Source organism: Pelodiscus sinensis, chromosome 6 (assembly GCF_052426305.1).
Source record: "Pelodiscus sinensis isolate ZL-2025 chromosome 6, ASM5242630v1, whole genome shotgun sequence".
NCBI lineage: Eukaryota > Metazoa > Chordata > Testudines > Trionychidae > Pelodiscus > Pelodiscus sinensis.
The window spans coordinates 94,429,602-94,445,002 of NC_143057.1; the positions used below are offsets into that span (position 1 = coordinate 94,429,602).

General features: G+C 44.1%; 1 protein-coding gene across 1 annotated transcript in view; it reads left to right on the top strand.

The window, feature by feature from the left end:
* Positions 1-2,494: 2,494 nt before the first annotated feature.
* The window catches only part of ELOVL7 (ELOVL fatty acid elongase 7), a 93,064-nt gene continuing 80,157 nt past the window's right edge, over positions 2,495-15,401 (top strand). The window contains exons 1-2 of the mRNA XM_075932878.2: positions 2,495-2,511; positions 9,104-9,222. The gene's annotated coding sequence lies outside the window, so the exon portion shown is untranslated. The remainder of the gene's footprint in view (positions 2,512-9,103; positions 9,223-15,401) is intronic.

The following is a 15,401-nucleotide window of genomic DNA, read 5'->3' on the forward strand; positions in this document are numbered from 1 at the left end:
CCAGCAGGAGATACTCTCCTGCCAACATAGTACTGTGCACAGAAACACTTACGTCAGTGAAACTTATGGTGCTCAGGAAGTGGAACAATCACACCCCTGACCGACATAAGTTTTGCCAACATACATGGTAGTGTGGATAGAGCTTAAACCTGGGCCTCTGTGACCTACATCTGCACTCTGTATCCATGCCTGCTCTCAAGCATCCATACTACATTGCAATCCTGGACCTCCCAACCATGGTTGCACTAGGCAGGCCTGAGTCAGAATTTCAACTTCTGAGATCATGTACTATCAGATCCCAGGATCTTAGCAACCTGCCAGCTGAATCTGCTCTAGGGCTTATTTCATAGTGGACTATGGGAGAATTTGTCTGTCTGTACCACGGGAATTCACTGGAAGTGTTCTGCATGGTTTTAGCCAGCAATCACAGTCACCTGAATCATTTTGTGGTCACATGCACCCAGCAGCCAGAGCCATCAATGTGGTTCACAGCCCAGGGGGAAGAAACTGCGTCAGTCCTGTTTTGGGAATCAGCTGGAGCACGGACAAGATGCAGGCAAACGTTTTGGCAGCAGTTTCCGAATGGCCAAAGGCACTATAAGAAAGAAGATACAGAAATGCCACCTGCAACCCAGCTGTTGCTACTCAAGAAGGTTTCCTTAGTTACAGGTCCCACTATGCAGACTGGTACTTCTGGATCAAGGCCATAAGCACAGTCTGGGGGACCATACATATTGTATGCAGGTTTGAGGGTCCAGAATTTTCACATTAAAAAGCAGAGCTTTTTGAAGGCTTGTGATCAGCTTGCCCTGACCCTCCAGTGCCAGGGCACCCACAGAACGGAGTCCAGGCCAGTCCAAAAGTGGGGCACGATAGCTATCAGAAAGCTGGCTGCCCATGTCAGCTGCAAGTTCATGCCTAATCAGTTTTAGAATCAGCAAATCAACTGTCAGGGTTGTTTTCGCAAAGTTTGTGAAGGACCCAAAGATGAAGAACATTAAAATGCTCCTGAATTTTTTGTTGGCTTTCAGAGAATGGGCTTTCCAAACAACACAGGAGCCAGGGATGCTTTCAGTGCCCACCTAATAGTTTGCACACTAATAGTCTACACAGTGCCAAATTTTGAAATAAACCGCTATTCTGAAATGTCCCTTAATCCTCATGGAATGAGATTTACAGGGATGTTGGAATAGCGCGCCCATTATTTTGAAAGACATTCAAAAATGTGAGACCAGCTTACTTAGCCTAGGCTGTAGTAGGAAGATGGCTCCTTAGCTGGCCTAACCACCACTTGAGAGGGACAGTGGACCATACTAAGCAGACGTGGCTTATGTATTTATTATTATAACAAGGTACAAAGCACCAATTTGCAAATGTAAAGCAGAAAAACATATCTTTACAGAAATGTTAGGTTTCATATCTGGCAAAGTGTGTGAGTTCCTAGGTAGGCACTAAGGATACTTCCAGAGATTATCATGAGCAGATAAGCAGTGACTACAAGACTTTGGGAGGGAGAATGAAGAAGGTGGTGTTCTCATTCATCCTCCTGGCTGAAGTAAAGGGCCCAGTGGAGACAGGCTTTCAACTAGTTTCAAAATGACAGGTGACAAAAGCCCACAGACAGATATAAAAAAAAGTTGGCTTTACTAGGCGAAGGTGGGGATAGAAAATTACAATATGGTAACAGGAAGAACAAGAGGAATAACAATGGCGAATCTGCTTAGCACTGGCTCTGTGGTGTGGAAGCAGTTTTAATAGAATCATAGAATACCAGAACTGGAAGGGACCTTGCGAGGTCATTAAGTCCAGTCCCCTGTCCTTATGGCAGGACCAAGCACCATCTAAATCATCCCTGATAGATGTCTATCTAACCTGCTCTTAAATATCTCCACTGACGGTGATTATTAATACATAAACCATACACTAGTAGTGGTGGTGCTGAAAGTCAACCTCCTTACCTTTGTCTGCACTCCATCCCATGAGTTGGGGATGGGTGTGGAGCCAGGCATGGACCCCCCCCCCCCCAGCTCTGCCACATGGCAGAGCCCTGGCTATAATGTGGAGTTGCTGCAGCCCCCCACATTCCTTATTCCCATGCTTATGCATCATCTTAGATGTCTGTCTGTACACACATATGCAAAGAGTAAAGGAAACAGGAAGAATTAAGTATTTGTACATGAACAAAATTATGACAATTGCCATGAAAGACTGGTGGAAGACATCTTATGACTTGGATACTGGTATAGAGCATAGCTCGTTCAGGAAGACGAGGTAGGTATGTCATGAATAGGAACCACAAAGGAGAGTCTCTTAGCTGGAGAGCAAGGAAAGGATTAAACTAATCTGGAGATGCACCTGAGGAAAGAGGCTTTGGGCATTCAGCCAATGAAATACAGATAAGGAATTTCAAACAAGAGGAGGGGTTTTTCTTCCTTTGTTTGAAGCAAGCTGCAGTGTTTCCCCAGATAGCAGGAGAGATGGACACTCCCAGAAATAGACTCCTTGAAATGTGTAAGTAGGGAAAAGTTTAAATAGTCTGTAAGGTTTTTATTGTTTTCCTTGTTTGGAGGTTTGGAAGTCATGTCTGAGCTGGTTAATTATTGTTCTCTGTTCTTTTGTAACTAAGGATTATAGCCCAGGGATTCTCCATGAGTCTATTTCAATCCATGGCTTTCAATATCCAGTCATTTACTATACTTGCAACAGTAGTCTAGTTTTAATAATAAAAGTGTTTTCTCTTTGTTTTGGTTAACTGGTATTAGATTTGTGTCCTTAAACCTACATACCTAAGTGAAATCACATTACCCAAGAGAAGCAGAGCCCCATTGTTCTCCACGGATTATCCTTGTTTGTTTTCCCAACTTTAAGCAAAATGGAGCTGGGAGAAGGGGGGAGAACTTTGCCTCAGAGAAGGGTTTCCAAGTGGTTTCTTCCCTGTAAGAAGGGTTATTTCTTTTTATTTATTTATTTATTTATTTTTCAAATTGACGCTTGGTGGTGACAATTTTTTTTCTTGGATCTTAGGGAAACTGAGACTGTACTAGTTTGTTTCTGGAAGTTACAGAGACAGGTTCTTACAGTGTTTATTCTGCTAGGGAACCCCCATATCTACACTCAAAGTGCCAGGTTGGGGAATTGAGCCGTGACAGGGTGTTGCATGACACATGAAGAACATATACCCTTGTTCTAAGAGCTTGGAGGTGAGAGACAGAACAGCTCAAAGTCTCTAGGTGAAGAGAAAAGTGGGGAGGGGGAAAACAAGAATGATAAACATCCATTATAGACCACCAAATCAGGTGACATTTCTAGAGCAAACAACAGAAATACCACAGTGCAAAACCTGGTCATAATGGGGAACTTTGATTACCCAGATATCAGTTGAGAAGTATATTGTGAAACACAAAATGTCCAGTAAGTTTCTGCACAGAGTTGTTGGTTCCAGGATAGTAGAGAAGGTGACAAAATGGTATCTTTTATTGGACCAACTTCTGTTGGTGAGAGAAACAAGTTGTGGACTTTACACACAGCTTTCAGGTCAGTAAAATGTACTCTGAATGCTACAGCTAAGAACAAGGTGTAACAAATTGTTTAGCATAAAAGGGTAAGTGATTTACTAACCCCTCTTCAGTCAGATGGGGGAAAACTCTGGCTTTGTCTACACTGCAGGGTTTTTGCGCAAGAAGCTTTTTGAAGAAGAGATCTTCCCCAAAAACTTCTTGCACAAAACCACATCCACACCTCAAAAGCACATCGCAAAAGTGATGTCCTCTTGCACAAGAGAGTGTCCACCCTGCATTGATGCTGTTGTATAAGAAAGCTCTGATTGCCATTAACAGAATGGCCATCAGAGCACTTGTGCTTTTTCTGATAGGCTCTTTTTGCACAAGAAACCCCTGTGGAGCATCCACACATGCCTTTTTGCGCAAGAGCTATAGGGCAAAAAGGAGTTATTCCTCATGGGGAGAGGAATAATTCTACCGGCGAAAGCCCTCTGTCCTGTCAATTAACTTTCTTTTTTTTTTGCACAAAAACGCACTTGAGGTGTGAACGCTTCACTGGTTTTTGCACAGAAACAGCCATTTTTGTGCAAAAGCCTTGGGGTATGTCTACACTAGCTCATTAGTTCGAGCTAGGTAGGCAAATGAGGGCAACCGGAGTTGCAAATGAAGCCCGGGATTTAACTATCCCGGGCTTCATTTGCATGTTCCCGGGTGCCGCCATTTTTAAATCCCCCTTAGTCCGAACTCCGTGCCCGCGGCTACACGCAGCACGGAGTAGGTATTTCAAATTAGGATCCTAGAATCTCTGAACAGAACAGGTAATCATCCAGGGATCCATCCCCTGTCATCCATTCCCAACTTCTGGCAAACAGAGGCTGGGGAAACCATTCCTGCCAACCTGGCTAACAGCCATGGATGGACCCACATTCCATGAATTTATCTAGTTCTTTTTTTAACCCAGTTCTACACTTCAATGTCACTACTTACTACAGTGTTGGGAGTGGTTCTCCTATCAGCATAGTTAATGCACCTCCCTGAGAAGGAATAGAATTCGTCTGTCTAACTAGTGGCAGGTAAGGCTAGCTATTAAAAGGACAGTTAATCACTGAAATGGACTACCACGGGATATTGTGGAATCCCTATCACTGGAGGTCTTTGAGAACGGATTAGATAAATCTCTGTCAGTCTATGTCTACACTACAATGATCTATCAGGAAAAGGTATGCAAATTGCACTCTGCAACTTGTGTACCTTTTTCCGATAGTTTTTTTGGAAGAAGCTTTTCTGAAATAAAAGCATCGTCTTTTGGAAGAGCCCTTCCTCCTCATAGGAGGAGGAAGACAGGGTTTCTGAAAAAGCGCATCTGCTCTTCTGCAAAAAAAAAAAAAAAAAAAAGCAGAAGAGCAGACGCATTCCCTGGACATGGCGGAGTTTTTCTGGGATACCTCTGGTATCCTGAAAAAATCTCCGTAGTGTAGACATAGCTTCAGGGATGATCAGGGTATATTTGATTCTGCCTCAGCACTAAGGAGGTGGAATAGATGACATAACAAGGTCTCTCCTCCAGCTCTAAATGTGTGTGATTCTTTTCATTTGACTCTAGAACATGATGAGGAGACAAGCTCAAGATACTCCTTATCACACTAATTCTGGTTTTGAGAAAGGTGAGAGCGAGGGAGAGTGTGCATAAATGAAAATCACACTATGTCTAGGACACACTGATGCATCAACTTAGTGTTTTCACAGTGTCATAATGACATTATTTCTGAAGGGACAGATTTCCACTTCATACATATGCATGCATTTAGCTGTTGAGCCTTTGAGATTATATATAAATAGTAATGAATAAGACCAAGTCCAGAGAAGCCTGAAAGAAAAGTGCCTGCAATTTATGTACGAGTTTGGGATAAACAGAATTTCAGTTCTGTCATTTTACAGGTGACAGTCTATCAAGGGGTAAGGCTTTGACACTGATTTTTACCTCAGTCACAGTGGGTCAAGGATGGGCCACCTTGGATGGCATTGTCAGGAACTGGTGGGAAACAACCTCTTACAGTACTTCCACAGCTATGTTGTGAAGGACAAAAAAAATGCAGTGGTGTTGTGTGGTAACTCTCCTCTCTGCACCCCACCTTAGTGTGTGGGCTGTGGTTCCTGTTATGAGAGCCAGGAAACTTTCAGCCAAGATACACTTGATACCTACAGGTCCTGCTTCTAAAAGAGCCGCCCTGTGTCAAAATACTATAATAATACTCTGTTAATAATACTCTGCATGTCTACAACAGGATCCAAAGTGAACAAGAGACTCAGAACATCCCTGTGAGTTAGAGTAATTATAGCTAGTATTTTACAAATGAGAAAACTGAGTCACAGAGAGGTATGCAGTGGAAATGTCAAGGGATCCTTTAGAGCAGTGGTTTCCAAACTGTTTTTCTCATGACCACATTGAAGAAAATTGTTGATGCCTGTGACCCAACATAATTTTACTAGAGTGTGGGCTCCGGCATGAGGCTGAGGATGACAGCTTTCGGGAGTAGGAGGGAGCTCCAACTTTGTGGGAAGGATCAGGGCTGGGGCAGGAAGGGCTTACTCAAGCAGCTCCCGGTCAGCCTGTTAGTGGGGGTGCTAAGGCAGGCTTCCTGCCTCTCCTGACACAGCAGACCATGCTGAATTCCAGAAGAAGTAGCAGCAGGTTCCCAGCCAATGGGAGTGCAGAGCTAGTGTTCAAGGCAAGGGCAGTCTGCGGAGCCCTGTGCACTCTCCCTCACCCCCCATCTAGGAGACGAGCTGGCTGACAGCTGCTTCTGGGGTGCAGCACAGTCTGTAGTGCTAGGACAGGTAGCCTGCCTTAGCACCCTCTAGTCACCTGATCTCCTTGCAGCAATGAGACCCAGTGTCTGACATTCCAGTACTGGGCCACAACCCATAGTTTGAAAACCACTGCTTTAGTGTACCCTTGGGAAGAGGAAGTGTGGTATGGTTTTATGCACTTAAATAATAAAGAGAATTTTAAAAGCAGGATGTGGATGATGTTTGTCTTCTACCAAATCTATTCTCAGTACTGGATGCTCAGTTCATTTGCATGCCAAGCCATTGGGGATTCTCAAAACATCAGGGCCATGTTTATGGAGCACTGCTGTTTCTTGAAGTATGGGTCATAGATTCCAAGGCCCGAGGGGCCATTGTGATTTAGTTTGACATCTAGCAAAACACAAGCCACCCAACCTCCCTAAAATAATTCCTTTAACTAGAGCCTATCCTGATTTTAAAAGTGACACCAATGGAAAAGCCACAGCAACCATTACTAAACTATTTCAATGGTTAACATTCCTGATGTCCAACCTGAATTTGCCTAACTTAATCTTCTAGCCATTGGATCATATTATACCTTCTTCTGCCAGACAAAAGAGCCCATTATCAATATTTTTGTTTCCCAGGTAGGTAATTATAGACTTGATCAAATCACCCCTTAACTTTTTTGTTAGCCTACAGATTGAGCTCCTTGAGTCTCTCTCTAAGATATATTTTTCCAATCCTTTCATTACTACGTGGCTCTTCCCTAAATCATCTCCAAATTATCAGTATCTTCCTTGAATTGATACCAGAACTGGACACTGTATTTTAGCAGCATTTGCACCTATGCCAAATACAGGGATAAATAACCATTTGAGATTCCCCATATATGCATCCAAGCACTGCATTTGACTTTTGGGCCACACCATTGCCCTGGGAGCTCCTGTTCAGGCTGATTATATACCACACCTCCCGAATCTTTTTCAAAGTCAGTGCATCCCAGGGCAGAGTTCTCTCATCTTGTCAGTATGGCCCATATCCACTGTCCTAGAGATATGCATTTACATTTTAGCTTTATTAAAATATGTAGTTTGCTTTTGGCCAATTTATCAGTTGATCCAGAGCGCTGTGACCTGTCCTCTATGGGCATTAACCAAACTGCGTACATCGTATTTTTTCAGGTCATTGATAAAGATGTTAAATAGCATAAGACCAAGAATGGATCCCTACAGGTCTCTGCTACAAACACAGACTTGACGATTTGCCATGTATAGTTACATTTTTGGACCTATCATTTAGCCAGTTTGTAATCCATTAGAATGTCACGTTAACTTTGTATTCTAGGTTTTTCAAAATATCAGGCAATACTACATCAAATGGCTTACAGAAGTCTAAGTATATTACATTTAGGCTACGTCTACACTGGCATGATTTTCTGAAAATGCTTTTAACAGAAAAGTTTTCCATTAAAAGCATTTTAGGAAAAGCACGTCTAGATTGGCAGGATGCTTTTCCGCAAAAGCGCTTTTTTGTGGAAAACAGTACTGTGCTGTCTACACTTGCCCTTTTGCGCAAAAGTCTTTCAGAAAAAGACTTTTGCCCGAACAGGAGCAGCATAGTATTTCCGGAAAAGCACTGACAATCTTACATGAGATCGTCCGTGCTTTTCCGGAAATTCAAGCGGCCAGTGTAGACAGCTGGCAAGTTTTCCCAGAAAAGCTGCTGATTTTCCGGAAAAACTGGCCAATCTAGACACAGCCTTAGACTATTACCTTTGTCAACCAAATTGTAACTGAGAGGCAAACTTGCAGCCAAATGTGGGCTACTCACTCAGCTGCACCTCCAGAATGGAGGGGAGTAATCACTCAGGCATTGCAACAACAACCCAGCTCACTGATTTACCCTTTCAACACAGCCTGCAGTAACTCAGGCCTCAAGTACTCTGCCCTGTTTTAACTGACTGTTTGAGATGACTGAAGACTGGGAAATTGTTTCAGCTTTGGAGTGGGGGGAATAGGAAAGGTTATATCTCAGAAATGTTGCATATAGAAATCTGCAAGACTTAGACGTAGCCTGGACATGAGGACCCAGAGAGAAGTCCAACCTGAAAATGATGTCTAGTTATGGGCCTGTATGATGAGTTGCACAGTGATTGAGAAAAGAGGTAGTGGGGAGGGGAGGGGGTTGGGGGGGGGGGGAAAGGAAGAGGAAGAGTTCTGTTTTACCCATGTTAAGCTTGAGGGCGAGAAGTTCACAATGATAGGTCAAAGAGAGGCTAAGATTTGGTCTGAAAGAAGCAAGCCTGGAATAGAGGAAGATCTGTGGATCTTCCCCATAGAGATGGTAGTTGAATGTATTTGTGGGTGGGATTTCTCAGTAATACGGGAGACGGTATATGAACTTATCGGATTAAAATATGACCATATAGATCACTGTTGCAACCATTGTTATATATTTTCAACAGCCTTGTACAAAGTGTGCTAAGTGAGGTTTCTGAGTAAAGCTTATGGTTTGCTGATTATGATTGTGCTGTTTGTATGCATGTGGCATTTTTGTTTTTGAAATTATGAGTATTGGCTATGTACTTATATTTCAAATGTTTGTTTCTGAGACACAATATATTGTCAAGAGGACTATTCAACTGACAATGGGCTTTGGGAGGTGCCAACCCATATCTGATGAGCCTTCCTATAAATGTTAACACTAGCATGGAAACAATGGCGTTTACCTGGAAATAACTTAGTCCTGCATGGATATGTGACTTGCCCATATGAAGCCAAACTCCATCTTGTTGCTGTACTGTTTCACAGAGAGAAGAATGAGTTTCCTTCCAGATGACAGAGGATATAAAAGGCAGCCTTTTAAAAGCAGAACCAGCAGGCATCAAGTGCATCCTTGCTGCAAGTTTCCAGATTCAGGAACTACTAAGGTAGGGTGCAAGGTGGAGAGTTATCACAGACTGAGGTGCAGGAGGGAATATGTGTGCTGGTTTTGGGAGAGGGTGTCAGAGTTGGGGTGGGGGACTAAAGTGTAGGAGGGGGTATGGGATGCTGGTGCTGAGATGCAGGGACAAGGCTGGGGTGGGGGCTTTAGGTGCTGACTCCTGGAGGGGCCAACGCTGGGGCAACGGTGCAAGAGGGGGGTATGGGCTGCCTCTGGGAGGGGGCTCAGGACGGAGGCTTAGGGTGCTGGCTACAGAAGGGGACTGAGAGTTTGTGTGCAGCTTTCTTTCAGGTAACACTGCTGTTGGCTTCCAGTTGGTGGCACAGGGAGGCTGGAACAAACTCCCTGCCTGTCCTGGCCCAATGCTACTCCTGGAAGAGCCAATGCATCTCTATGGCCTCTGGAGTGTGGAATGGGGGCATGTGGCTCCACATACTGCCTCTCTTTTTTGACACCGCCCCATCAGCTCCTGTTGGCCACAGTTCCCTGTTTCTGGCCAATAGGAGCTGCGTGGGTGGTATTTGAAGGCAGGAGCAGTGCACTGAGACTTCTACCCCCTCAGATCTTTTTCCTCCACACACACAGGTCTAGTGCCATTGTAAAGATGCATCAGACAGGTTGCCTGTGTTGTTGGTGTCAAGACAGAAACAGATAAGAACAGTCCTAGTGATGATCATCATCACCATAAGTTATAGTTTGTCGATGTGATAGATGGTACAGACCTCTATGATTTGTAATTACAAATAGTTCTGTACTTTGTAGTAATAGCGTTTTGGTATGAGTGAAGAATGTGTGTGTGAAATGAAGGTTATTGTTAGGCTCAGATGTACCAAAAGGGGGAAACTAGGATCTCAGAGGTACTAGAAGGTCACATAAACACTCCCATTATGATGAGAGCAGATTGATGACCCTGAAGTTAGAAGCAAGCACTCCCAACATGTAGAGATAACAAATCTAATTGAAACCATAGTGGGGCAACAACCAGAAAATTCATCAGCAGACTGATGTTAAACAACAGATAAACATATGTTGCAAAGTGACTGATTACAACATGCTGCAGCAAAATCCATAGACTTGTGTCTTGTATGGTACTATGGTTTTGTGCTGTGAAGCAGCAGCCTCAGAGCATTGGAACGTGACTGATAGAACCTGGCTCCCCCACTTAGGTCCACTCTAACTAGCTATTAGCTTGGCCCACGCCACAGACTGGTAACTATGACAATGTGTCCAAAGTTGCTGACAGGTCAAGGAGAAAGAGACTGGAGTACTGGCTAAGAGCACTCTGTTCACCACTTGGGTGTTCCATGTTGACCATGGCTGGGGATCTGCTCTGCCATGCTGATGCCTCTTCCTGTGGGTGCTCACTCTGTCTCTCTGGACTGAACTGGTTTCGCCCTCCAGACAGGTAACTGTATTTTTCCCTTTCCAGCTGTGTGTGCACTAAAGTATCTATAGGCTGTCCCTGGCAGACTTCCAATTCACTGCTACTTAATGGTTCCACTTCCCCAGTGATTTGTGGGGCCTGCCCTCTGCACTGGGTTCTAGCACAGCAAACCTAAAACCAGCAGTTAAAGTCTGCACTGTCCTACACTGTGCTACTGTTTCCCTGGACTGCTCTTATATTGCCTCCTGTCTATCATCCTCTTCAGGGCCAAGCTCCTTGATCTCTGAGGGTGTGTCTAGACTACAGGGTTTTTTTGAAAAAAGTGGCCTTTTTTCGAAAAAACTTCCCCTGCGTCTACACTGCCGCCGCGTTCTTTCAAAAGTAAATCTAAAGAATGCAGCAGTTTTTTCGACCGCGGAAAACCTTGTTTTACAAGGAAGAACACCTTTTTTCAAAAGTGCTCTTTCAAAAAAAGGTGCTATGTAATGCAAACTGTGCTTTTTTGAAAGAGAGCATCCAGACTGCCTGGGTGCTCTCTTTCAAAAAAATGGCTTGCTTTTTCGAAAGCACTGGTTGTAGTCTAGATGCTCTTTTTCGAAAGAGGCTTTTTCGAAAGTATCTTTTGAAAGAGGCTTGCAGTCTAGACATAGCCTGAAAGAATAACTGTAGATCTCTTCAGTGCTTTTCACAAATCCCACATTTTCCTGTCCAGGTGAGCTTCATTCTTTAATTAGTCTTCATTGCTGCTTGGCTTCTCCTCCAGGTGCAACGTAGGTAGTTAACTAGCCTCCCTAGCCACCTTAATCTCACTAGGGCTGGTATAGGGGTGAATGCCCCACACAAGACCATTAAAGACTTTGAAAGCAATTCCAATTGAGTGCAGAAGCCAAAATAGAGATGGTGTAAGATGGACCGGGTGGAGAGGAACTCCAGACAGCACGTTCGATAAGCTTAGAAAAGAAGTCGAGAGAATTGGAGAGGAATGTGGAGACAAAAGTTTTGTTTAGTATTTTGATGGGAGATACTAAAGCAGTTTTGTGTTGTGGGAGAAAGAGCCAGAAGAGAGAGAGGGAGAGAGGTTAAGGGAAAGAATAAAGGAGGGAATGAGAATGGGTGCTAGGAAGGTCAGGAGTTGGGTCACTGGGGAAAGTGTGGGGGTCAGAGGAGTTGAAAATGTTCTGCATCTGTGGTGGGGAGAAGGAGCCATGGGATGAGAATGTGAACTAAGTGAAGGAAGAGATTTGTGTCATATTTGCCAGTTCTGTAAAATATATATATATATATATATATATATATATTGGCAACATCCCCTGTGCAGAGAGAGAAGTGGAGGTAGGAGAAAGGAAGGGTTTGAGAAGTGAGTCATAGATGGCAGAAAGGCAGTTTAGTAGGCTCACCACCAGAGGCGGTGGGGGTGGGGAAAGGGATAGTTGCCCTGCTGCCCAGTGATTCAAAGGAGCTTAGGGCTCCCAGCTGCTGCCCTTTAAATTGCCTCCAGAGTGTCACTCCATACAATTCTGATGGCTGCGGGGAGAGTGCTGTGCTATGATCTAGGCAACAATGAGAGCTGGCTGCACTTAGCCCCACCCCTTCTGCCCAAGGCCCGCCCCTTCTAGGGGCCATGGAGCCAGGGACCCCACACTTGCACTGGAGAATAGAATTCACTTGCACTGGAGAATAGAATTTTTTTCAGCTGGGAAGATGGTAGAGGGGAAAATGGATTTGTAATGGAAGAAGACTCTCTGGTCACAGGACCCAGTACAGCAGCATGAAATCAGGAATAGAGGAAACTGTGTTTCTAACGAGCCAAGCCTGAGAGTTGGCAGTGCAGACCTGACATTGGGGGAGAGAGGCAAAAGAGTCAAGAGTAGATTAGAATGAGGAATGGAGAGAATCAAGAATGGCATCAATGGAAAAGAGGTTGGGAAGGAGAGGGCTGAGAGCAAGCAAGCAAGAAGTCAGCAACACTAATGTACTGGAAGACAAGGAAAGGCTGAGTACTGGATTAAAAAGAGGAGGCTGGTGGGCAATGCTGAAAGAGATCAGATGACGAGGGTCAGAGAGGGAAAGCTCAGCAAGAGAGGCCAGAGAGAGCAGTGCTTGATGAATAAATGGCTCTTTTGGTGAGTGAGAATGTAGAACTAGGCCTGCAGGTCAAAAGAAGAGGTGAGAGGGGAAGCAACATGTAGCTAAGGAGTGGCTGGGTATTCAACATAGAAGCAGAAATGATCAGAAATTAGTGCGGGAGACTGAGGAGAGGGACAGAAAGAGGCAGGCACCAAAAGCAAAGAGTAAAGCTGGGGTGGGGGATTTGGTGGATGGTACATGACAGCAACATGGAGGGGGAGAGGAATGAAGACTCAAATGCACTGCTGTTCAAAACAGCAAGAGGAAAAGAGTGGCCCAGGAAGGGTTGCAAGAATAGGAATGGGAAAGAAAACCCAACATGTTCTGATCTAGAGCAGTGAGAGAGACCGGGAGATGTGATAATCTACATAATTGGTTGAAAAGCAAAGCTGTCCTGAATTCATTCAGAAATCACATGTGCTGCACACTGTCTGCCACAGTGCTTGGGTAACACATTCCAAAATTGTTTACTGCCATGCAAACCTACCTAGAAGCAACTATAGACATGCTCAAAATGACCTTTCCATACATTAACAACTTGAGTGCTACCTGTATGAAACCCCAAGACTGGAAGAATCAGCCCCCCTCACCAGTACTTGCCTGACTACTTAGTCAAGGTAGTAACCAAGTAAGATGTATCAGTGATAGCAGTTTCTCCCACTGAAAAACAGCAGCTACGTATTGCTAAATGATATTGTGCCCAAGGCTAATGCAGAGGTAGCACTTTGTTAACCACAATTCTAAATAATTGGGGGTATGTCTACACTACCCTGCTAGTTCGAACTAGTGGGGTAATGTAGGCATACCGCACTTGCAAATGAAGCCCGGGATTTGAATTTCCCGGGCTTCATTTGCATAACCATTTTTAAATCCCCGCTCGTTCGAACCCTGTGCCGCGCGGCTACACGCGGCATGAACTAGGTAGTTCGAACTAGGCTTCCTAGTTCGAACTACCATTACTCCTCGTGGAATGAGGAGTAATGGTAGTTCGAACTAGGAAACCTAGTTCGAACTACCTAGTTCGTGCCGCGTGTAGCCGCGCGGCACAGGGTTCGAATGAGCAGGGATTTAAAAATGGCGGAGCCCCGCCTATGCAAATGAAGCCCGGGAAATTCAAATCCCGGGCTTCATTTGCAAGTGCGGTATGCCTACATTACCCTCCTAGTTCGAACTAGAAGGGTAGTGTAGACATACCCTAGTTTATTTCAAAGCTCCAGAAGACTATATTTAAGGTTTTATTAATTTCAGCCATCTTCTGGAAAGGCTTTTATCACAATTCATCATGCTACTCTGGCATGAAAAACTTGCTATCCTTGGGCAGGGGCTGACAAAAAAAAGCCACAGCAATTTTAAAAATAAGCCAAATAGTACTCTGCAATCTAAGGGAGAGGAGAACTACCAGTCCAGCCTCTACACCTGTTCATTTTAACATATGTAATCCTTTGGACTCAGAACAAAGAAACTACAAAAGGAAGAGGAGAGAGGATTAGCAATCCTTTTCTCAGAACAAAGTCCCACATGTCAGAACAAGCTCACCCAAGAGCAATGAAGCTGTCACATGCAATGACCTGATAATTTGCCAGATACAGGCCATAGAAGATGACAGTTGTATTCTGGGAGAAAGTCAGATACACATGCATTCAACATTGCATCTGCCTCAGCAATAATAATATTAGAATGGCTATAGTGGGTCAGACCAAAGGTTGATCTATCCCAGCATCCTGTCTTCTGTCGGTAGTCAATTCCCAATGCTTCAAGGAAATAGAACAGGGCAACTGTCAAACGATCCATCACCTGTAGTTCAGTCTCTGCCTCCTGCAGTCAGAGGCTTAAGGATACCCAAGCATTGGGGTTGCATCCCTAAATGTTTTGTCTGATAGCTACTGATGAACCTAACCTCTGTGATGAATGGGAGGGTTAATACCCTTTTCTGGACATTCTACCCATTCAGTTAACTAAAATATTTTCTCAGAAGCTAATTCTTGAGACCTAACCCTCTGGCTATGTCTATATGGCGCTGTTTTGCTAAAAGAGTATGCAAATGAGGTGAAGCATGGAATATCGCTGCACCTCATTTGCGTAATTAATGAGTGGTCACTTTTTGTATAAGAGGCTTTTGCGCAAAAAGGAGCCATTTACACAGCTCCTTTTTGCTCAAAAATCCCCTCTTGCGCATGAGATGTTCTTCCTGAAAAAAATGTAGAAGAACGGCTCTTGCGCAAAAGCCTCTTGCACAAAAAGTGGCTGCTCATTAATTATGCAAATGAGGCACAGCGATATTCTGTGCTTTGCCTAATTTGCATATTTTAGTGCAAAACAGCTCAGTATAGACATAGCCTAATTATCTTGTCTGTAAGTATTAAAACCATAGACATTAGGTCCTAGAGAGCTCCTGGTAATGCTTGGGTGTAGGAAGTCAGATGGCAGGCGGCCAGGAGGGCCAATGGAAACCAAGTATGGGCGTTTGAATTAGAAACAGTGACCACCTTGTTCCTGTTGTGCCACCAGAACAGAGCTTTGGTGTACATGAAATAATCCAGGGAGTCAGGCATGGAGAATCCAGCAACATCTATGCCTAGGGAAGGACCAAGATTTGGAACTACAGATATGTAAGTAGAACAGGGAATATTTAGTCAAATGTGGTCAGGTTATTT